Source organism: Dromiciops gliroides, chromosome 2 (assembly GCF_019393635.1).
Source record: "Dromiciops gliroides isolate mDroGli1 chromosome 2, mDroGli1.pri, whole genome shotgun sequence".
Taxonomy (NCBI): domain Eukaryota; kingdom Metazoa; phylum Chordata; class Mammalia; order Microbiotheria; family Microbiotheriidae; genus Dromiciops; species Dromiciops gliroides.
Genome location: NC_057862.1, coordinates 610988103 through 611010946, shown reverse-complemented (window position 1 = coordinate 611010946; position 22844 = coordinate 610988103). Strand labels below are relative to the sequence as shown.

The 22844-nt window shown below is 41.0% G+C and overlaps 1 pseudogene; it reads right to left on the bottom strand.

Annotated features, from left to right (window-relative positions):
- Positions 1–1447: 1447 nt before the first annotated feature.
- Positions 1448–5276, bottom strand: LOC122739369 (annotated as a pseudogene).
- Positions 5277–22844: the final 17568 nt, after the last annotated feature.

Sequence of the window (22844 nt, the reverse complement as noted above, 5' to 3'; positions counted from 1 at the left end):
GAAAATACACTTTTTAAAAAGTATACTAGAATGTTCTGCATAACACCAAATTTTTTTTAAGTATACTGGAAATACCATTGTTTGGTGTATATTACAAGAAAGTCAAAGACAGGTTGTGAGATAAAACAATGTGAAGAATTCTGAGGCTGGAATCAGAAGCCCTGGATTCAAATCCCTGTTATACTATTTACTTCTTCTGTGACCTTGACTTAGTCACTTTGTCTCTCTAGGCCTCAGTCCCCTCATTTTTAAAATGAGGGTGTTGAATTTGATAAACTCCAGAGCCTATTTAAAATGTAAATCTGGGACCCTATGATCCCATGAAAGATTCCATACACTCCAACAATCCAATGGTTCTGTCCTGGATAATGGATATCTTTATCTTTCTTGAGTGCTATTATCACAAGGATACCATTTATCAATTTATACACAATGCCATTTATCACATATCAATTATTCCTCACTATCATCACATGATTGGCCCATTTTTTTCAATCACAAATTTCTTTGACAACATGCTTTATACCAATTCTCCTGAATCTTACTAGGTTTGCAATATACTGCTGCCTTTTCATGCCCACTGGGTGCCTCTCCATTTCCCTTTGAATAATATTCAACTACAGTTCTCCAAAGAAAATGTAGTGTTCTATGATTAGAGGTTATACAAAAGCAATAGAAAAATATTGTTATTAAAGGATGGGACTTTGTTCAAGAATCTAGGGAATTATTAAAAGAATTTTATAACTTACCACAAGCAACCTAGCATACTTTTCTCTTCCTGTTCAATACTGGGCCCTACTCAGAGTCCCTTTGCTACACCTATCCAAGAGATAGATAGATAGATAGATAGACAGACAGATAGATAGACACATACACACATGCATACATCTATGTATGTGTATGTGCACACACATCTGTATATATATATATATGTGTGTGTACATATATATATATGTAGATGCACATGTATGGGAGGCAAGCTCTATAGAAATTCCATTTAGTTTAGCACAGTGCTGACATATGGTAGGTGCTTAATAAATGCTAATTGACTGACTATTTATCATAGTCTGGACAATAGGCACTCTTCATCCACTTGGATTTTCCTGTATGGATAGTTGTCAAACTCTTTCGAGTGATTGTATATCTCATTTAGAATGTTCTACAGTGTTCTGGGCATTGAAATAATCAGTACAATGTCATCTGCAAACAGGAATATCTGGAGGACCTCACCATTGATGAGAAATTCTTCTTTGACTTGGATTTTGCACTGGATCATCTCCATGACAGTGGTGAACAAATTTGGCAGGGATACAACTCCCTGTATTATACCTGGTTGGATTCTAATGAACAAAGGGTCCTTGAACAAGGCCCTTTTGATGAATCCTTATGCTTTTGATATATACATGGAAGAAGTCATATTACAGGAGAGTCTTTTTTGTTGTTGTTGTTATTTCAAATATTTTAATAAGAGTTCTCTGCCAGGCATGTAAAACACCAGTTTGTGAGGATAGACTCCATTGGAGAGAGACAATACAGAACGCAGGTAGCCATGGAGCTGAGGAATCTTCTTGATCTGGGGCAGGATCTGAGAGTCCACTTTTTTCTGGTCAGCCTTGAGCTGCTCTGTAAACTCCTATTTCTCTTTTTCTGTGTCAAAAATCTCTCTTTCTTGGTGTCTAGGTTTACGGAGCCTCCTCTTCTTGAAGTAAGCATCAGTAAGATGATTTGGAATTTTCACACCTGAATGGTTAACCCTGGTAGAAGTGGTAATGACAAATTTCTGATGGGTTCTTCGCAGAGGAACACGGTTGATGGTCAGAGGTCCAGTCACCAGTAGCAAGCCACTAGCTTCAGGAAAACCACTCGCTTGCCCCTATGGTGGCCAGTGAGCATGATCAGAACCGTGCCTGGGGTGATGCTAGATAGGGGTCTCCTCATGTGCTGGCTGAAGGGCTTTTTGCCATGACTGAGCAGCTTTCTAGGAGCATCCTCAGTAGGGTAATACCTAGGCATTATTTTGCGGATCTTCACCACTCGGTTTCCTCCATTCTTATCCCCACCAACCGGCTTTGAGATGGTAAGCAGGTACCTTCTCTTTCTTTTTCCTTTCAATCCGGGTTTTGGGTACAGTGTACTTGCGTTTGTACATGGCCCGCCGGGAATACATGGCAGACCTTGAGTATCTGCCGATCCCTCTGGCCAGGACCGGGTTGCGGCTGAAGTGCTTTCAAGGCTTTTTCACCACCTTCTCGGCAGCATTTTCCTTTTTGGCCTTCTTTTCCTTTTTTTTTTTTTTTGACCTTTTTTTCCTTTAGTTCCTTTGGGGGGGTTTTGGTCCGCCATCTTGGGAGAAGCGAAAGAGACTTAAGGTCCGGACTTCCAGTCTATAAGCCTAAAGGAGAGGCTTTAAGGCAGTATTTTGCCCTATCAAATCAACTTCAACTCACCATACAATAAGTACAGTGGGATCTTAAATCCCCTGAATCTTTCAGTCAAATTATATGTTGACAAAAAAGGTGGTCTGCTATGGAATTTTGCTTTCCAAAACCTGTCTGTTTCATTTTAATACTATTATCAAAGATGCCTTTGATAGCCATAGAGATTATTATCATGAAAAATTTATATAGATGGGAAAGTTGTCATATGGATTAGTAGCCATTAATGTATGCTAATTTGCCCTTTTTTGGGGAAATAAAGAGGTATGAGGGGTTTTTTGTGTGGTGTTTTCTTTTCTTAAACCTCTTTGATAGCTATTCCTCAGTAGCAAACTAGTCCTGGCTCAGGCTAGTGTGATAGCTAAAGTTTAATATTGAAACAAAATGAGACACTCAGTCCATTTCTCAGTTTATAAAAGGACGTTTCTTTTGCTATAAGTGTGAGAAGACATTCAGAGCAGAAAAAGGATAGCCATTAAGGACATGACCTTGATTCACTTGAGGGCAGATTTCCTTGTGCTCCTCTTGGTCATGCTGCTGATCTGTAGTCAGAAGTCTGACAGAGATTTAGCTCCTTGTCCTGGCTGGGTTTTGTTTGTTGTTGTTGTTGTTGTTGTTTTTAGTGAGGCAATTGGGGTTAAATGACTTGCCCAGGGTCACACAGCTAGTAAGTGTTAAGTGTCTGAGCCTGGATTTGAACTCAGGTCCTCCTGAATCCAGGGCCCGTGCTCTATCCACTGCGCCACCTAGCTGCCCCTGTTGTTTTTGTTTTTAACTCAGGCAAATAAGATTTGCCAATGGCCTGAGCCTTAGTCTCCTGAGTGAACTAAATCTCCAATATTGTTTCTATACCTTTTAAGGAAAAGCTAGCTTAGCCTAAATGGGGCAGAGCCTTACATGACTGTTCTGATGACACCTCCCTTTGGATACCTTAAAGTATAATGACCTTCACTGTCCTCAAATTGTCACTACATACCACTTCTGTGAATATGGGATCTAGTCCATGTTTTCCTTCCCTTATTTTATTTCAAGCTTCTTCTGTGCCCTCTTTGATTCGACTGTTAGAGCAGAAATGTGGTGGCTTCCTTGTCCTTGATGGTGCAAAGAGCATGTTATAAACTTTTATGGACCTTTTCCATATTTGTTTGTTGTCTTTCCAATTTCATCCTTAAATGGCCTTGAAATGGTTTTGCCTAGTAGGGTCTCTCACCAAGATTTCCTCAAACTCTTCTTCTCTCTTCTACTTCTTGCTATTTTGTGAAGTGATGCAGATTATAATTTTTTCACCACTCTTTTTTTTTTTTTAGTGAGGCAATTGGGGTTAAGTGACTTGCCCAGGGTCACACAGCTAGTTAAGTGTTAAATGTCTGAGGCAGAATTTGAACTCAGGTTCTCCTGACTCCAGGGCCAGTGCTCTATCCACTGTACCACCTAGCTGCCCCACCACTCTTAAACATAAGATTTCACAAATGAGTTTCTATTCTAAAATTATGTTGCTCTTGGATTCATCATCTCTTTGCTTGGGTTAGCAAATCTGAGATAAACATTTTCAACTCAGGGAGTTTCAAAGATCATCAGGTCTCCTTGTTTTAGTAATTGATTTATATCAATTAAACTTCTGTATGAGGTTATTATCATTGGCATCAATATACTATATTTCCTCTATCCAGTTTCCTTTTTTGACATCAATAACTTATTTAAATTGATTAGATCTTTTCATTACATCCCATATATTTTCTTCTAGCTTTTCTCTAACAAGTCAGTAGTCTTGCTGTATATAGGCTATCTTTCAAAATATAAACAAATTCACCTTTTTATGAAGCTATATGATACTCACCATGTTTAGCACCTTCTGATTCATTTAACCAAGAAAATATTAATGACATATAGGCATGAGGCTTCTGTGATGCTTGCAAGTCTTTGTTGTCTGTCATTTCTTACACCTAAAATATATTTTCCAACATATTTAGTCATAGCTAGCACTTTAAGGTTTGGAAAGCATATTACCTATATTAGCATATTACCTACATTAGCTCACTTGACCCTCACAATAATCCTGTGAGGTTATTACCCTTCATATGAGGAAACTGAGGCTGAATGCAGTTAAGTGACATCCAGGTTTACGTAACTAATAAGTGTCAGGGTCAAGTTTTGAAATCAGATCGTTCTGACCCAACAGTCTATCCACTGTATCACTTAACTGCCCCTATTTTTAGCCATCTTCACCTATGACCCCTTTGCATTTAAATCATCAAATGTATACACACACACACACACACACACACACACACACTCTCTCTCTCTCCTATATCTAATTTGTAAAGTCCCATAAGGTTCCTATAGATTTTTCTCTAACTTCATCCTCTTTAAGCAATATTGTCACATAAACTTCAACTATTTCTTTCCCCAAATATTTATAATAAGCACTGAAATCTTAGATGACAGAATCCTAGGAAATTAGATTTTTGTTGCCCTTGGACATAAAAACTCAATCCAACTCCTTTTTTTAACCTCTACAAGGAGAACTTAGTAGTTCTGTATTTAGCTAAAAATTTCTTTTGTGGAGCAATTTCATTTGTTATGAGAAGGTTTCTTCAGTAATCTTTTGTCCTCTCATTAGTCATTAGACCACATATCCAACTGTCTGCTTGATATCTCCACCTGAATGTATATTAGGCATCTCAAGTTCAACAAGAATCCAAAGAAAAACTTATTATCTTTCTTCCTAAACTCACTATTCCTCCTAACTTTTCTATTTCTGTCAAAGGTGATAGCATTCTTCATCACTCAGGTTCACGACCTAGAGTCACCTTTGATTTTTTATTCTCACTCACCGTCCATCTTGCCAATCAGTTGTCAGGTCTTGTTCATTCTACCTCCTCAACATCTCTCACATCCACCCCCTTCTCTCTATTCACACCACAGCCACCATAGTCTAGGCCCTCACCACCTTTTGACTAGACTATTACAGTGGCTTCCTAACTGGTCTCCCTTCATCCAATTTAACTTCCACTTAGCTTCCAAACTTATTGGGGGTTTTGGGTTTTTTTTTTTAGCGAGGCAAAACCCCAATAAGTTTGGAAGCTAAGTGGAAGGACTGCCTTTTTTTTTAATTAAATTTTTTTTTTTTTTTAGTGAGGCAATTGGGGTTAAGTGACTTGCCCAGGGTCACACAGCTAGTAAGTGTTAAGTGTCTGAGGCCGGATTTGAACTCAGGTACTCCTGACTCCAGGGCCGGTGCTCTATCCACTGCGCCACCTAACTGCCCCCAAACTTACTGTCTTTAACCAAGAGTCTAAGAAGCATCTGCTGTTCCCTATTGCCTTTAGAATACAATACAAACTCACCTGTTTGTCATTTAAAGCCATTTACAGTCAGTCTTCAGCTTATCTTTCCATATTGATTGCATGTTACTCTATGTCACACACTTGATGTTCTAGCCAAACTGGCCAAAATGGTTCCCCATACACAACATCAATAAAACATTTAGGTATTTTTTAATTGTGAAGAAGTGGAATAAAAGGCATAATCAAAGAAATATATGATGGGAAAGGAGGTGGACCAGACATAGTGAGAGTAATGAATAAACATTGGAAAGTTTGTGGGCTTCATTGATATCTACTCAATATCAGAGATCCAGAGGAAAGCCCCCAGCACATTTGGTGCATACACTATGGAGAATTTTGGATGAATGAATGATTGAATGAATGAATGAATAAGCATTTATTAAGCACTTACTGCATGTCAAGCACTAGGATCACAAATATAAAAGTGGAAAAAAGTTCTTCCCCTCAAGGAATTTACATTCTAATGTAACAGAGAAGATAACACATATATGGGAATAGTCACCAGAAACTGATATTTGGGTTTAGAAATTGAGAGGAAGGGTGAATGGAGCCATAGATGAATTGATAAACTCACTTTTTTGCAGGAGGAATTACAGAACTGATTTATTGCTCCAGAAGTGTAAATGGGTGAGGCATGGCTTACGAGAGTAGCTGTCAAGGAGATGGCTGGAAAGCAAAGTGAAGCACATGTGGATCTCACTCCTAAATATAGTAAATGACTGAGGCAATCTGTGACCAAAATGGGCAGAACCAAGATAGGTATTCTCCAGGATAGATGTGGACAAGAACTTCCCAGGATGAGAAAGCATTGATGGGTTGGATAGGGTGCACTCTGTAATATACCTACATCAATAAGCTCACAGATCCACCAAAGTCTTATTGTTAGCCTGCGTTAACATGAGAGCCAAGGACATTAAGGGAGAGAGAGACTCTGACCCAAGTTATTCTGATATTTACAGTGGAACACCCTGGGAGGGAGCATGAGCCAGAGAGGACGTTATTGAGAAGCATACTGAGCTTAGACCACAGTGGTGATTCTAGGCTTCTAGTTATATACTGATGACTAAGGAGCTGGGGAAAGGAGGCAGAGAAAAGGTTATGGTTATAAGAGGCAATCTAGTATAATGAAATGAGCACTGGATTTGTAATCAGATGGCCTGGGTACACATCCCTCTTCTGATACTTACTGCTTATGTGACCTTGAACATGTTACGTGATCTCTAGTTGCCTAATTTTTGTTTTTAAAATAAAGGGTTTGAACAAACATTCCTTCCAACTATAAATCTGTAATCTTGTGATTTAAAGTATGTAAAAGACTATGAAGAAAAGCTTAAAGTGTTCCACCAAATGATGTATAAGCCTTCCAAGCAAAACTACTTTCATTTGTGTCCTTACTTCACTTAGATTTCTTAATGCCATGCTATTGATCATATTGTTCTCTATGTTTGGAATGAGGATCATTGTTCAGTCATGTTTGACTCTTTGTGACCCCATTTGAAGTTTCCTTGGCAGAGATACTGGAGTGGTTTGCCATTTCCTTCTCCAGCTCATTTTATAGATGAGGAATTGAGGCAAACAGGGTTAAGTGACTTGTCCAGGGTCACACAGCTAGTAAGAGTCTGAGGCCAGCTTTGAAGTAAGAAAGATGAGTCTTCCTGACTCCAGGCCCAGTGCTCGATCCACTGCACCATCTAGCTGCCTGCTTGCAATGATGCTTTTCCCCGAACCTCTCTGTGCCTACCCCTCTCTCTACCCATCTCTACTTTTAGAAATCCTGTCCAACCTCCATCTCCATGAGGTTTTGTGCGGGACTTTTTATCTTCTTGTGAAATGGCCACTCAAATGCTGAAGCAGTGGCCAAGAATTGATGTGGAGAAATGAAGCCTCAGACAACCAGCATTTGATCACATCCTGGGGTTGACATTATTGGACCGTGAGGTCACAGTGCTGGAATGCTCACTAAGATTAGAGAATCATTTGGCAGTGAACCTATTTCCAGTTCATCAAAAACCTCCCAATTCAGAGAAAACCTATGTCCCTTGGTGGGGTGAGGGAAGAGGAACTGGGAGTGGGGGAGTGGGGGAGTGAGACTATATCTACTCAATGAGGACAGATTCCCTGCCCCTGTCCAACTCCCAAGAGCCACTGGTGGCTGCCTTGGGGCAAGGGGCATTATAATTGTACCTGCTCCAACCCAAGTGTCTCAAGAGGGGAGTTCCTAAACCCAAATTACCAAACCCTGGCCCTTTGGGTGAATGTCAAGAGTTCCCAGAATAAAGACTGAAAACATGACCCAGACTGAGTAGCAAGGGACCACGATTTTCTGCAAGTGTCAAGAATTTGTTCTGAGCCTTGATTTCTAAAAAGAGTCTGGAAGAATATCAAAAATTCCTAGTCTGAATACTGAGAACATGTCCCTGGAGCTACCAGAGTAGCAAGGGACTGACACATGATACAGAGGAACAAAAAACTTGGACTTTGCCCTTGGCTACAAGCATGACTTCCTTCGTTTGGAGGAGGGGCAAGATTAGGTGGAAAGATAATGAATTATTTTGGATTGAGTATTGAAGATTCTGAGACTTGAGGTTTGGACACCCCCAGAAGGAAAATGAACTTGGGGTCATGAGAAGGGTAACTCCCCAACATTCTGATTAAGTCTTAACTTTACCACAGAGACCCATAAAGGCGTCCAGACTTTTGGTGTTACACTAAGTTCTTGAATTCCCACCTCACCAGAGGGAAACAAAGTGAAGGTATCTAGAGGTTTCTTTGGTAGAGGCAAGGTGGTGCAGTGCTTCACCTCCTCCAAACTTTTCTTATTTCATCCTTCTAATCAGCCAGGTTCCTAACATTGGGACTATCTCCAACCGTTCTGTTTTTATTCTTCAGAGTCAAAAGATTGCCCAGGAGTAGTGTATTGGAGCCAGTTCTAACCCTGAAGAGAGTCTATGGTTAAATCTTCAGTGTGAGCATTATAAACTGACACATCACAGATCAACAATCTCTAGAAACTATGGCTTGATGTTTTGTTGATTGTCAAGTTTTAAGAAAGAAGGAATAGGGGCAGCTAGGTGGCGCAGTGGATAGAGCACCGGCCCTGGAGTCAGGAGTACCTGAGTTCAAATCCGGCCTCAGACACTTAACACTTACTAGCTGTGTGACCCTGGGCAAGTCACTTAACCCCAATTGCCTCACTAAAAAAAAAAAAAAAGAAAGAAAGAAAGAAAAAAGGAATAATGCAGATGAAGCTCAAAAGTGTGTGTGCATACATTCCCATTTACCAGCACATTCCTGGATTGCTCTATAAACATTGCTTGAATTTAGCTCAGGGAATGAAGTCAGCACTAGATATGAGGTCTGGTGACTGTTGGCTAACAACAACAACAACAACAACTGCTATTTATATGGTTCTTGGAGGTTTGCAAAGTGTTTTTCATCTATTACCTCATTTGAGCCTCTCAACACCCCTGCTGTTGAGTCTTGTGGAAGTGACCTCCAGTACATCTCTCACATCATCCCATTCTCTGTATCCAGATGGCTACTAATTCTAGTTCAGGCTGTCACCACCTCTATACCAGACTGTTACAATAGCTTACTAACTGGCATCCTCGTTCCACCCCAATGTCTCCCTTCTCTAATCCATCCTGACCTTTTCATTATCCTGTTCATAACCTGGGTGAACTCTTCAGCCTGCTAGTTGAAGCCCTCCATAATCCAATTCCTACTCACCTTCCCACATGAAAGAAGTCCCCTTCATGACCTCTATGTCCCAGCCAAATTAGAATACTAGTTGTTCTTTGAACTTGATATCTCTCTCCCCCGTTTGCATTTTATATAAGCTATCCTCATGCTTAGAATGCCTTCATCATTTTCACTTCTCAGAATCCTTAACTGTAATATCCACCCTGACACCCCAGCCCTATCTAGGCAGCTGTCACTTCTGGACCAAGAAAAATCTCACCTGACTTCCCTTCCCTTCAGCCTGGAGTTTCCTCTTCACTCAAATTGTAATCCAGTACCTCTCCATATAATAAGCCATCATCTAGTTCTACTAGTCCCCATGAAGCTGCTGAATGGATAGTTCTTGGAGCCTACTTGGCCCACTCTCTAGTCCTCCAGATCAACAGAAAATACAACTGATTCCCCTGTAGGTGGTTATGATGTCCTACCTTTGCAGGCTCTCAGTCATCCCCTCAGTCTATTTTTAGACTTCCATGTTGTCAGTCTTTCAACTATTTGATATAGGAGATGACTCTCCGCCAGTGTGCCAAATTGGGTTTTCCCTGGATGCTGAGTCCCCTTAGCAGTCATCTATCCCTGTCTGGCATTTCTCAGAGTGAACTTAAGCATCATCCCATCTCTTGTTCCTCTCCAGCCTGAGGCCACAGCTTCTTTCTGGTAATCTCTTAGCCAAGAGACAGACTAGTCAACATATCTTCTCCATCTTCTGAGATTCCAAAGAACAAATTAACAGGTAAATGTGACTTTTGTTTAGATAACAGTGAGCATCTGGTAAAGCCCGATCATCATTCTTGCCAGCACTATATGCGTACACTAGAAATGTTTCATTTTGACTTCATTGAGCCTTCTGCTCAGACATCATGGTCCCCAGCATTTTCAGTGATGTGATTAAAACACTGTGGTTTGGGTTCCCCTTAAGGATTCTAAGTTATAGTTCTGTATTTCTTTATTGCTGCCACAATAGCAATTAATTGCATATATTGCTTTCAGAGTTTCACTCTTGGTCAGAATGGATACTGGCAAGGAATCCACAAGCCAAAAATAAACAAACAAATAAAACCCTTCTATTGGAGTACCATGGCAATTGTAGTTTTCTGGTTCCTGAATGAGTATGACTATGCATACCTGGTGAAATGGTCTGTCTCCACCAAAGATCTTTTTCCTATTTTCTTCAAGAGATAAAAAGTCAACACTGACAAGCTCTAAAGGATCACTGGTATGTTTGTTTCTCATGTAATCAGAATAACTTGTTAGTACTTGCCTTTGAACACCAGCCTTACACTTCTTCCATGCATCAGCTACCATCTTAGGCCAGTAGAATCTATTCCATATGAGTTCCAGGATTCTCTTGGTCTAAGCATCCCAAATCATCAGGCTGTTCCTTTATGGCCATAAAGCAATATGCATTGGGTAGCACCAACCTTTCTAATACCTTGCATTGGGTATACCATTGTCCAGTACAAATCTCTAGCTTTTGGTATTGTCTCAACAAAACTTGGGTCCCTGAGAGTCATGTCCCTTGCTCTTGGTTAGTGTCACTCTTCATAAGCCTGGAATCAGTCGTCTAAAGATAAATAGAACAGAGAGGATTGCTCAAAAACTGTGAAGTGTATGTTTACCCTCTCTGATGGCCAAACTTTGAGCTGTAAGGAGCAGTGACCAGGATCTCAATGTGTTAGAGTTGATGGTGTAGTAGCTAGAACTCTGGGTTTGGAGTCAGGAAGATCTGAGTTTGAATCCTGCCTCAGACTTAGTGTCTTTGTGACCCTGGGCAAGTCACAATTTCTCTCACTCTCAGTTACCTCATTCGTAAAATGGAGGTAATGTTAACACCAACCTCCCAGGGTTGTTATGAGGATCAAATGAGGTAATATTTGTATAACACTGTGTTATTTAAATTATTGTACTAGGCTAAACTCTGCTTTCTAAAATTATTGCTACTTATAAATTAATAGCTATTGCACCCCATTTGGCAGTATTTATTAATAATCAATATTATATATTATTAAAATATTGACCACATGTCTCTCTGACTTGCCCACTAGTCACAAGCTTATAAGCCTAAACAATTACACACCCCTGAGAGACAGCATTGTGAGCCAAGAGGACAGGCAGAAAGAGAGAGAAAGAGAAAGGGAGAGAGAGAGAGAGAGAGAGAGAGAGAGAGAGAGAGAGAGAGAGAGCCTCTAGTGGTCCAGGCTTTTTATTCTCTTTTCATAGAGGCTGGTTACCATACATTGATCTAAGCTAATTGGTTATAGCAACATTTAGCTCCATTGATTGACATGACTTGAGGAGTGATCTGGAGAGGGCAAATTCCAACATTTAGGTGCTTCTTCCCCTAGCTAAACAAAAGAATCAATCTCCATTCCTTTTGTTCACCTGGGCTCTTCCTAGGCAGGGCTGAACTTTCTGGGGTGATGGCAGAGAACAGCTAAGTCAATGTCTGGATATTTCCTAAAAATCCATTATTAATAATTATTTTCTCACAACACATCGCAAAATGAAGGCACTAAATAAATGCTAGTTATTGTTATTGTTGTTGTTGTTGTTGTTGTTACAGATCATCTTTTCCCCTGATATTTATTTATTAAGCACTTATATGTCAGGCTTCTATGAGTATCACCATGGCTTCAGACAGGGAATATGGTCTATGTAATAAGGTATCTGGATCTAAACTAGTCTTACTGAATGATAATGACCATAAATATATTAGTGGTTAATGCCATAACTCTGCATCCATCCATAGGCATCATCCATCTTAGTACTTTTCAAGATATATCAATCATAAGATGGAGGGTAATACAGTTAGCAATAGTAACTGAGAGAAATGATGAGCAGGATGATATCAGAAGGATGTATGAAAATGTAAACCATCAACAGAGGAAGAACTGATGGTATCTGAATACAGGTTAAAGTATAATTTTATTTGTTAGCTCCTCTTTCTAAAGTTATTTTGTCTATTTTCTTTCACAACCTGACTAATGAGATGTTTTACATAACTGAACATGTATGATGTATTGAATTGCTTGATTTCATAGGGAAGGTTGAGGAGGGAGGGAGGAAGAAAATTTAGAACACAAAGTTTTAAAAAATCTATGTGAAAAGTAATGATGAGCAGGAGGAGTTCAGAGAAACCTGGAAGTACTTACATGAACTGATGCTGACTGAGAGGAGCAGAACCAGGAAAACATTGTACACAGTAACAGCAACATTGTGGGATGAACAATGGTGATAGACTTGGCTCTTTTTAGCAATGCAATGATCCAAAACCATTTCAAAGAACTTCATGATAGAAAATGTTCTCAACATCTAGAAAAACAAACAAACTGTGGATTATTAATTGAACCATACTGTTTCTACTTTGGGGCTGGTTTTTTCCCTTCTTTTTTGAGGTTTTTCTTTTGTGCTCTGATTCTTCTTTCTTTCACAATATGACTATGTTTAATGGAGTAGTACAAATATAACCTATATCAGATTGCTTGCTGTCTTGGGGAGGAGGGAGGGAAGGGAGGGTGGGAGAAAAATTTGGAACTAAAAATCCTATGAAAACAAATGTTGAAAACTATCCTTATATGTAACTGGAAAATAATAAAATACTTTTTTAAAAAAAAGATATATCAATCAGCAAACATTTATTAAGCACCTACTAAGGCCCAGACATTGTACTAAGTACTGAGGATACAAAGTCCCTACCCTCAAAAGGCTCACAGTCCAATGGAGGATAAACATAACATAAAAACAATCACATACACCATATACATAGGGTAAATTGGAGATAATCAATAGAGAGAAGGCACTTGCATTAACGGGGATCCAGGAAAGGCTTCTTATACAAGGTGTGATTTTTGCTGGGACTTGAAGAAAAGCAGGGAAGCCAGTTAGAGATAAGGAGTAAGAGAATTCCAGGCATGGGGGACAGCCAATGAAAACACCCAGAGTTGGGAGATAGAGTGTCTTGTGTGAAAAACAGCAGCAAGGAGGCCATTGTCCCTAGACCAAAGAATATGTGTCAGGGAGTAAGGTATAAGAAGACTGGAAAGGTAAGAGGAGAATAGATAGGTTATGAAAGACTTTGAATGCCAAAGAGCATTTTGTATTTGATCCTGGAAGCAACAGAACGCCAGGAGAGTTTATCAAATAGAAAATTTTCAGACCTGAGCTTCTAGGAAGCTATATTAATCAGTAGGTTGATAACTGCCCAGACTTGAAATGAAGCTTAAAGCACATGGCCTCAAAACTCAGTACTCAAAGCCAAGAACTGAATTTTGTGCCTGGAATAATTCATTTCATTGTCAGTGTGTCCTCATCTGGCAACTCATTCTCCTGGCATCTGTCTATAAAGACACTTTCTTACTTGGTTCTGCAAAGACCAGTGCTAGTTGATATGTGTGGCCAATGGTCAAGTCTTAGAAGGACTACTCACATTTCTTGCCTCATTGGCTTCCAAATTGCATCAAGGGGTTCTAGCCACATTGAGGCTTTCTTGTCCTGCTGCTAAATCTTCTACTTAAGGAGATCATTAGCAGTGATAGCATAGCTCTCCCCATATTTCTGAGATAGCCACAAACTCATAGAAAAGCCTTTAGTTCTCAAGAATTCTTCAGACATGGACTATGCCCTCTCTAAGAAGCCACCAATGGCTGCCTTGGGGCAAAGATACACTATAGCTGTATGTGCTCTGACCCATGTGCACCACTTCTGTCTTCTTATGGTCACTGATCACTCAGACATTTTGTGACCTCTGTCATTGATAGAGGCTCTACTAAACTGGCACTTGTCAACTAGCCAGGGACTTCTGGCTGATCTGGGATTTGTGGAATAACCTCACATGTCTTTCCAAAGTCTTTTCAAATACAAAGTCATCCAGATATACCATCACCTCCAAGTAATTCGTGTCACTAATCACCCTTTCCATGAGCTCTTAGAAAGCAGTGGTAGTTGGGCAGGTGACAGGGGTTCTCTAGAAATTCCTTGGGGCCTATCCTCGAAATAGTGGAATCCTACTAAACAGATGAAAGTAATTTTGCCCTTATCTTTCTTTACCATATAGATATGATAGTATCCACTACATAAGTTCAACAATGAAAAATATTAGTTCCATAGACAGGTCATCTTGAACTCATGGCATGTTCAAGCTATGGTGATTAATAGGATATTGGCATGGGCACTTAGAAACATGGTGCTATAGAGAATATTGTTATTTCCTCTTGGCATGGAAACCAAGAAGTATTGCAGAGAGTACCAGGTTGTTTTCCTAGCACAGGAAGCCAGGAAATATGATATCAGGCCAAGATCCCAGCTACTTCCTGGTCCTCTCTCTGGGTATACCACATAGACTGTATCTCCTCTCTTCCCCCATTTACAAAACTATTGTATCCACATAGGTATTTCTGTGCTGCAGAATCGCCACATGAGTTTCTGGAGAATAGCCCCAAAAAGTTAAGTGGCTTGCACCAGAAAATGGCAAAGTCCCCTTGCAAAAAAATAAGTGTAAGAACCCAAAAAGGAACTACCTTGCTAATTACCTACAGGAAGTAACCTCACTCAAAACCACACCTTTGTCCTCTGTACTTTGACCTCAGCACATACTGGGCCGGACCACCCTCAGGTCCGGTAAACCAACAGATTTGAATGATGCCAGCCAATTAGTTTTGAGCAGTGTGGAAGGGCCACTTCTCCTCCAGACTGCAGGAAGCTTCTGCTCTCACTCTTGTTCTTCTCCCCTGGAACTCAGAGGAGGTGGCCACGCTGAGCTCTCGCTTCTTTCTGAGTCATGTGCTATCTCTTTACTAATATTTAATATGCTTTAATAAATGCTTAATGCCTAAAACTGGTGCAATAGCCTCTAATTTCTAAGTAGTGTAATATATTAGAAACCTCATCCAGGTTTCCCAACAACTTGGGACAGATGTAGGACACCCCATAATTTTTTTTTAGTGAGGCAATTGGGGTTAAGTGACTTGCCCAGGATCACACAGCTAAGTAAGTGTTAAGTGTCTGAGGCCGGATTTGAACTCAGGTCCTCCTGAATCCAGGGCCAGTGCTCTTTCTACTGCGCCACCTAGCTGCCCCACACCCCATAAATTTTTAATTGCCATAGTATTAAGGTTGGGGTTCCAATACACAGATCAGTGAGAAGAAAACTGATGGTAAAAAGTAACATAAGGCTGGGGAAGACAGAGTGTGCTTGGTATTAGGAAAAGATGACAAAAGATTCAAGAAAAAAAGAATAGTTTAGAATTAAATTGGTTCGCCAATGGGTGGAAGTTGGGAAAGGAGGGTGATAACCTGGGAAAGTAATGAATATTGGAGGGATTACAGGTACCGATGAGAAAAAAGAAAAGGATTAGGGACTGTAAAGCATAGAGAAAGTTGGAGTGATAAAAGGTTATGTTGCAGAAAGGTTAAGGTAAATGAGTACTTTTTTAAAAAGGCCACTCAATTTGGTCATCAGTGACTTTGATGTAGTGGTTTTAAGAACAGAGTGGGACCAGAAGCCAGATGGGAGAAAGTTGAGAAGTGAGTGGGTGGTGAGACAGGAGAGTCAGCAAGTACAGGCTTCTCTTTCTAGAAGTTTGGCACTGAAGGGAAAGTGAGAGATATAATAATAACTTGAAGGACCAGAAGAATCAAGGAAAGGTAGTTTGTTTTGTTTTGTTGGGGGGTGGCGGGGCAAGGAAGAATACCTAAGCATGTTTGAAGGTCAAGAAGAAGGAGTACATAGAAGCATAAAGATTGAAGATGAGAAAAAGAATGGGGATTCATGGTTGGAGAAAGGAACTAGATGAGATGAAAGAGGACAAGCTCAAGGGTACATGTGGATAGTTTAATTTAAGGAAAGGAATTGTCTCTTGTGAACTCTGGAAATGACATGTATTGGTTTGGATTTTTCTGATTTAAGGGTGTGGGGAATACTGGGTCTACATGGTTTATATTTTAGTTATCTAGTACTTATTGTTTTGGGGCAGGGGGTGGATAGTAGGAAAGGAAGAAGGAAGCTACTATAAGTGATTACAAAGGAATGAGAATAGAACATCCTTCATACAGTCATAACACCCCCAAGCTGGCTGAAAATGAGCTTGGCATGGTAGAATGAACAGATATATTTGGTATAAATGGGACGAAGAGGTGGAGAGGAAAGGAAGGTAATAGCAGTAATGTAATTCCAAACCTGCATGTGGGCGTTCTGGGGTAGAACTTTCCTACTGGATTATATGAGGAACTCCAGTCTAGAGAAAATCATGAAGGGCCAAATTAGGCCCAGGGAACTCTAACTAGATGGAATAATTTAGGATGTTTAAAGGTCACATAGTCTGGGACTACACTGGTTTTATTTGTACTTCTAATTATTTTACCCTGCAGTATTATCCCTGAATTTGCAGGATTTCTTTTTCCTTGCCAATAAATCCTAGAAAAAAATGCTTTTACAGTCTAGAGAGTGTAGCAGCTGAGGCAAGAAGGAAAAGAAAGAAGGAGGTTCTAGAGAGGACAGCATGGACAAAAGAAGGGGAAAGGTAATTAGGACTCAGGTAAAGCAATTTGTTCAAAGCAGTGATCCAAGTCATCTCAGAAGTCAAGAAAGGCCCAGAAACTCCAGAGGTTCTTGCCTCTGATTGGAACTGAGAGATCAATACTAATTTAGAAAGTAGTGAAAGGTGAAAGTTCTGAGGCTACAGGCAAAAGTCCTCTGGAAGGCTTCCAAGCAGTGGAGCTGGTGCCCAAGAATCTGACTAGGCTCAGCCAAGCCTTAACCCCAGAATTGGATCCTTCACCATCAGCCTTGGCAAAGAAGATGCAAATTAGCCTTCCAAGTCTAGAGGTTTCACAATTGTAACAATTACCCTCTTCCTGACCTTGTTTGATGCTATGTATTATCTAGTCCCATTCTGCACAGGTGCCCCATTTTTTCTATCTATGCATCCTAGGGGATTCTGAGCCATTGGATGTTCTCAGGCTCCCCTTCCAATCTAGACTGAGGACAATAAATACTTAGATTTTCAAAGGTAACTAACCACTTGGCTTCCTTCATGAGACTAGTAGACTGGAGTAGACTCACTCCAAATTGCCCTTTTTCTGGTTGTTCTGACTTAGGGGAGAGATTCAGTTTGATTCAATTCTCTCCAAACAGACATTTATTATATATCTGCCATGTATGAGGCACTAGGATAGGTACTGGAGATATAAAGACAAAGAAATAGTACCTGCCCTCAAGGAGCTTAATTTCCACGGAGATACAACATGTTTACAAACAAGTACAAAATGTATACAAAATCATTTCAAGAGGGAGAGAAAGGGTAGGAAAAGTTGGGTCAGAAAATCCTGGGGGAGGAAGGATTTTAAGAGGTTGAGGTGAGAAAAAAAGCACATTACAGGTATGGGCAACCACCTGTACAAAAGCAGAGGGACAGGGGATGGGATGTGGTCTGGAGAAAAGCTAACAAGACAAAGGAATAGTTGCTTACAGATAAGCCCGGCCCATCCTGACCTCCTTGCTTTTTGGAGGAAAGTAGAGGATATCTCTGATTCTTTCTGCATCCCCCAACATAGACTTCAGCCCCGAAGGAAGGGAACTGAGAAAGGGAATGGAGCAAATGGCGTTAGAACAGGCCTAAAGCCTAGAAAGGATCTAATGGCTTTGGGTTAGAGGCAAGTATGACTATGGTAGGAGTTTCCTTGCAGAGGGTACCCAGCCCCTAGCCCCCCACCCCCAGCCCCAGCCCCAGTGTTTTGTTCAACTGTGGAGGGGAAAGTGTTCCACCTTCTCCCAGACAGCCATCCTCAGACTCAGAGCCGTGCTATGGTACTCTGCCAAGGTGCAGTAGCCCTCCTAGAGCCCACATCCTCCACAAGGTCATGAGATTCAGAGCTAGAAGAAAATGTAGAGATTGTCTAATTCAAGCCTCTCATTTTATAGACGAGGCAACTGAGGCCCAAAGAATGGAAACAATTTGCCCAACTTCCCTAGAGAACTAGTGTCAGAATCAGGATTGGAAGCCTGGGGCTCTGCTTTCAGTTCCATTACTCTTTCTACTAGAACACTCTCCTCCCGGATGACCTCCAGACAACTTCAACCATCAGAACTTCTTCCCTCCTCCCTCCTTTGTCCTTCTCTTTCTCCAGTCTCATCCCTCCTTCCGGGTTCCAGGTCTGGCCACCTGATCAGCAGGAGCCCAGGAATAAGCAAAGCCCACTCTCAACCCTGGACAGCATGGTTCCTGCCATCCTGGAGTTATTCGAACCAGGAGTCCCAGTGGCCCCAGCCTGGGAGGCCACAGGATTGTTTATCTTCTTTGGGGAAAAACCTCAGCCCTGGCCATAAATCACTGCCTGACTTGACGGCTTTGCTGAAATGTTTGTTTAAAGAATGAAATCCTCCTGACTTAATATCAGAGCTCTCTGTGTTCCTCAGGCAGGCCCCTGTCTCAGCAGAATCTGCCTGGGGCCTAGGGGGAGGGTCCCTGAAGTGCCTAGGCTTTAATATCTCTTCTTAAAAGGGAAACAATAGCACGGATTATCCAAAACTGTGGATAATCCAAAAGTGTTTTCCATCTGTCTTTGAGATGCAAAAAAAGTCTGTATAACATTTACCTTCTTGGAGGAAGCAACTTTTCTCAGGCTTCTGGTAAAAAAGAATTTGGGAAGGGCAGTCTGGGTACTGCAGAAAGAGGTCTGAATGTGGAGTCAGAGGAAATAAATAGTTTCAAGTCCCAGTTCTGACATGCTATCACCTACTTATGGATCAAGTCATTTAACCTTTGAGCCTCAGGTTTCTTCAGCTCTCAAAAAAGGATTGTGATAATTGTGCTACTTACCTTGGAAAAACAATGATAGCACTTATATATATTTATACATTTATATAGTGCTTTGTAAAACACTTTACATACCTCATTGAGGAGAGGGAAGAAACAAGCATTTATTAAGCACCTACTATATACCAGGCATTGTACTTAACACTTTACGAATATTATCTCATTTGATCCTGGGAGGTAAGTGCTATAATTATTCCCATTTTACAGTTTAGGAAAATGAGGCAGAGGTTAAGTGACCTGCCCATGATAGAATAGCTAGTATCTGAGACTGAATTCGAACGCAGTTCTTCCTGACTCCAGGTCAAACACTTAATGCACTGCAACACCTATTGTTATTCTTGTTCAGTCCTATCCGACTCTTTGTGACCCGCAGACCATACTGTCAATGGAGTTTTCTTGGCAGAGATACTACAGTGGTTTATCATTTCCTTCTCCAGCTCATTTTACAGATGAGGAAACTGAGGCAAACAAGGTTAAGTAACTCATTCAGGGCCACACAGCTAGTATATTGTCTGAGGTCAGATTTGAACTCAGGAAGATAAATCTTCCCAACTCCAGTCCTAGTGCTCTGTCGACTGCACCACCTAGCTGCTCCCGGAGTTAGAGGACCTGGGTTCAAATCCTGACTTTGCTGCTTACTGCTTGTGTGATGTTGGGTGAGGAATTTTCCCTCTATGGGCCTCATTTACATCATCTATAAAATAAGGTGGTTGGGTTGGACAGCCACAGAGGCTGCTACCAGCTCTAACTCTATCCTCTTGTGATCCTTCTGTGGCCCCCAGAGGGGCAGAGTGCTGTAGCAAAGCCCTAGCCTTGCAGTCAGAAGAACAGCTCTGGCACTTGCTAGCCATGTGGGTCACCTAGCCTCACATTCCACAGCCGTAAAGTGGAGATAATGATATTTGCACACAATCAACCTCACAGGGTTGTGGTGAGGTCAGCACTATTTAGGGTGTCCCCAAAGTCTTAGTGCAGTTCTAAACCCTTTAAAACAAACAAACACAACCCCCCATAACTGCACTAAGACTTCTGGGACACTCCATATGTATTGGGGGAGGGGGGAAGCTTTGGACTCAGAAGCAAAAGAAGATCAACAAAACAATTTTAGGGGGGGTTATTGAGAGGGATGAAGTTAAGAACTAGGAAACTGATTTGTGGGGGGTGGAGGAGACAGCCCTGTGGTTTCATGGTAATGTCCAGAGAAGACAAATTGGTAACTTTTCCTGAAGCTTATAATCTTAGGGAACTGTCCAGGGCAAATTGCCTGGGATAAATGACTTATCCAAGAGCACCGCTCTAGTGTTTGTTAGAGGCAGAAAGGACTTGGCCCCAGTTCTTCCTACCCTTTCTTTACTTGACTCTGCCCTGCTTGGACCACACATGTAATGTCTCGTTCAGTTCTAAATGTCACTTATTTGGAAGGGCACTGATGACCTGGAGAATGTCCAGAGAGAGGAGGTCTGCAAGGGTAAGGTGACTGGAGATTATCCTACGTGAGGATCAGTTGGAGACATTAAGCCCAGAGAAGAAGAGGCTCAGGGGAGAAGCCCTATCATCGGCTAGAAAGATTGAAATTCTTTTACTTGAACACAAAAGAAGAATGATGAGTAGTGGGTAGAGGTCACAGAAGAGCATGTATCAGCTTGAGGAAAGGAAAAAATTTCCTAACACGCTGTCCAAATGTGGAATGGTCTGTGTTGAGAAAGAGCGAGTTCTCCTTCACTCAAAGTGTTTGAGTCAAGTCTGAAGGATCCCTGAAAGGGTGTGTTGTAGAGAACATTCTTGTCCAGATATGGGTTAGCCTAAATGACACCAGGAGTCCCTTCCAAATCTATGATTTTTGAAGATGTTCAACAAAAAACTCAGCTGTTCAGTCATTTCAGTCATGTCTGATTCTTCCTGACCCCATTTGGGGTTTTCTTGGCAAAGACAGTGGAGTGGTTTGCCATTTCCTTCTCCAGCACATTTTACAGATGAAGAAACTGAGGTAAACAGAGGTAGAGTGACTTGTGCAAGGTCACACAGGCAGTAAGTATCTGAGGCTAGATTTGAACTCAGAAAGAGGAGTCTTCCTGAATCTAGGTGCAGCACTCTATCCACTGCACCACCTAGCTGCCCCTAAAAAGAAGTTAGGCATAGGCAAATTATTCAGTGAAATTCAAAAAAGCATTTTAGGGGGCAGCTAGGTGGCACAGTGGATAAAGCACCAGTCCTGGATTCAGGAGGACCTGAGTTCAATTCCGACCTCAGACACTTAACACTTACTAGCTGTGTGACCCTGGGAAAATCACTTAAAACCCTCTTTGCCCTGAAAAAAAAAAATCAAAAAGTCATTTTAGGCACCAAGCAAGGTACTGTGCTAGCTGGTGCAGATATAAAAATAAAGATAATGGGCCCTGCCCTCAAGAAATTTGAGAGATAGGGATATAATATAGACAAGTCCTGTCACTTCTACCTTCACAACATCATATACAAATACACACACGTATACATACATGTATGTATAAGCAGTTGTGTGTATGCATGTACATGTATCTATACATATATGTATGTATACATGTGTGTATTATATGTATGTGTATATCTATCTCTATCTCTATTTCTTTATCTATCTATCATCTATCCATCTATCTATCTATCTATCTATCTATCATCCATCTATCTGTCTATCTCCTCTCTCCTTTGACTCAGCACCACCTGGTGTAGGCTCTAATCACCCTGGATTATTTCAGTAGTTTTATGATTGGTCTCTCTACCTCAAGTTTCTCTTTCCACTTCAGTCCAACATCCACTCAGCTGCCAAAGTGATCTTCCTAAAGTCCAGGATTTATGTGTCACTTTCCCATTTGATGAACTCCGGTGGCTCCCTACTGCCTCCAGGATCAAATATAAAAAGTCTCTCTATGGCTTCTAAAGCCTTTCACAATGTGTCCTCTTCCTGCCTTGCCAATTTTCTTATATTTGAGTCCCCTCCATATACTCAGATGTGGTCACCATGACCTCCTTGCTGGGCCTCACACACAACATTCTATCTCCTTATTTCATTTGCTAGGGATATTTTCTTTCCTATTCACCTCCTGGCTTCCTTAAAATTTGTCTCAGATCTTGTCTTCTGCAAGAACCCTTTCCCAGTTCCCCCTGACTGCTAGTGACTTCCCTCTGAGCTTACCTACAATTGATCGTGCATATATCCTGTATGGACATACTTGTTGTGTCTCTCCCCCCCCATTAGACTGTGAGCTCTTTGAGGACAGAAAATATTTTCCCCTTTCTTTGCATCCCCAGTGCTTAACACAATGCCTGGCACATAATACATGCTTAATAAATGTTTGCTGACTTGTTGAAATAGGAAATGATGGGAGGAAAGAAGAGGTCAAGGTGGTCTAGGAAAATCTGAGGCAAGAACACGTTAAGCTGGATTGATCAGTGAAAACTATGTGGGGAAAGTCACACTGTAGCCAAGCCTTAAAGGAAGAGAGGATTCAGATTTCACTGAGGCACGTTGACTT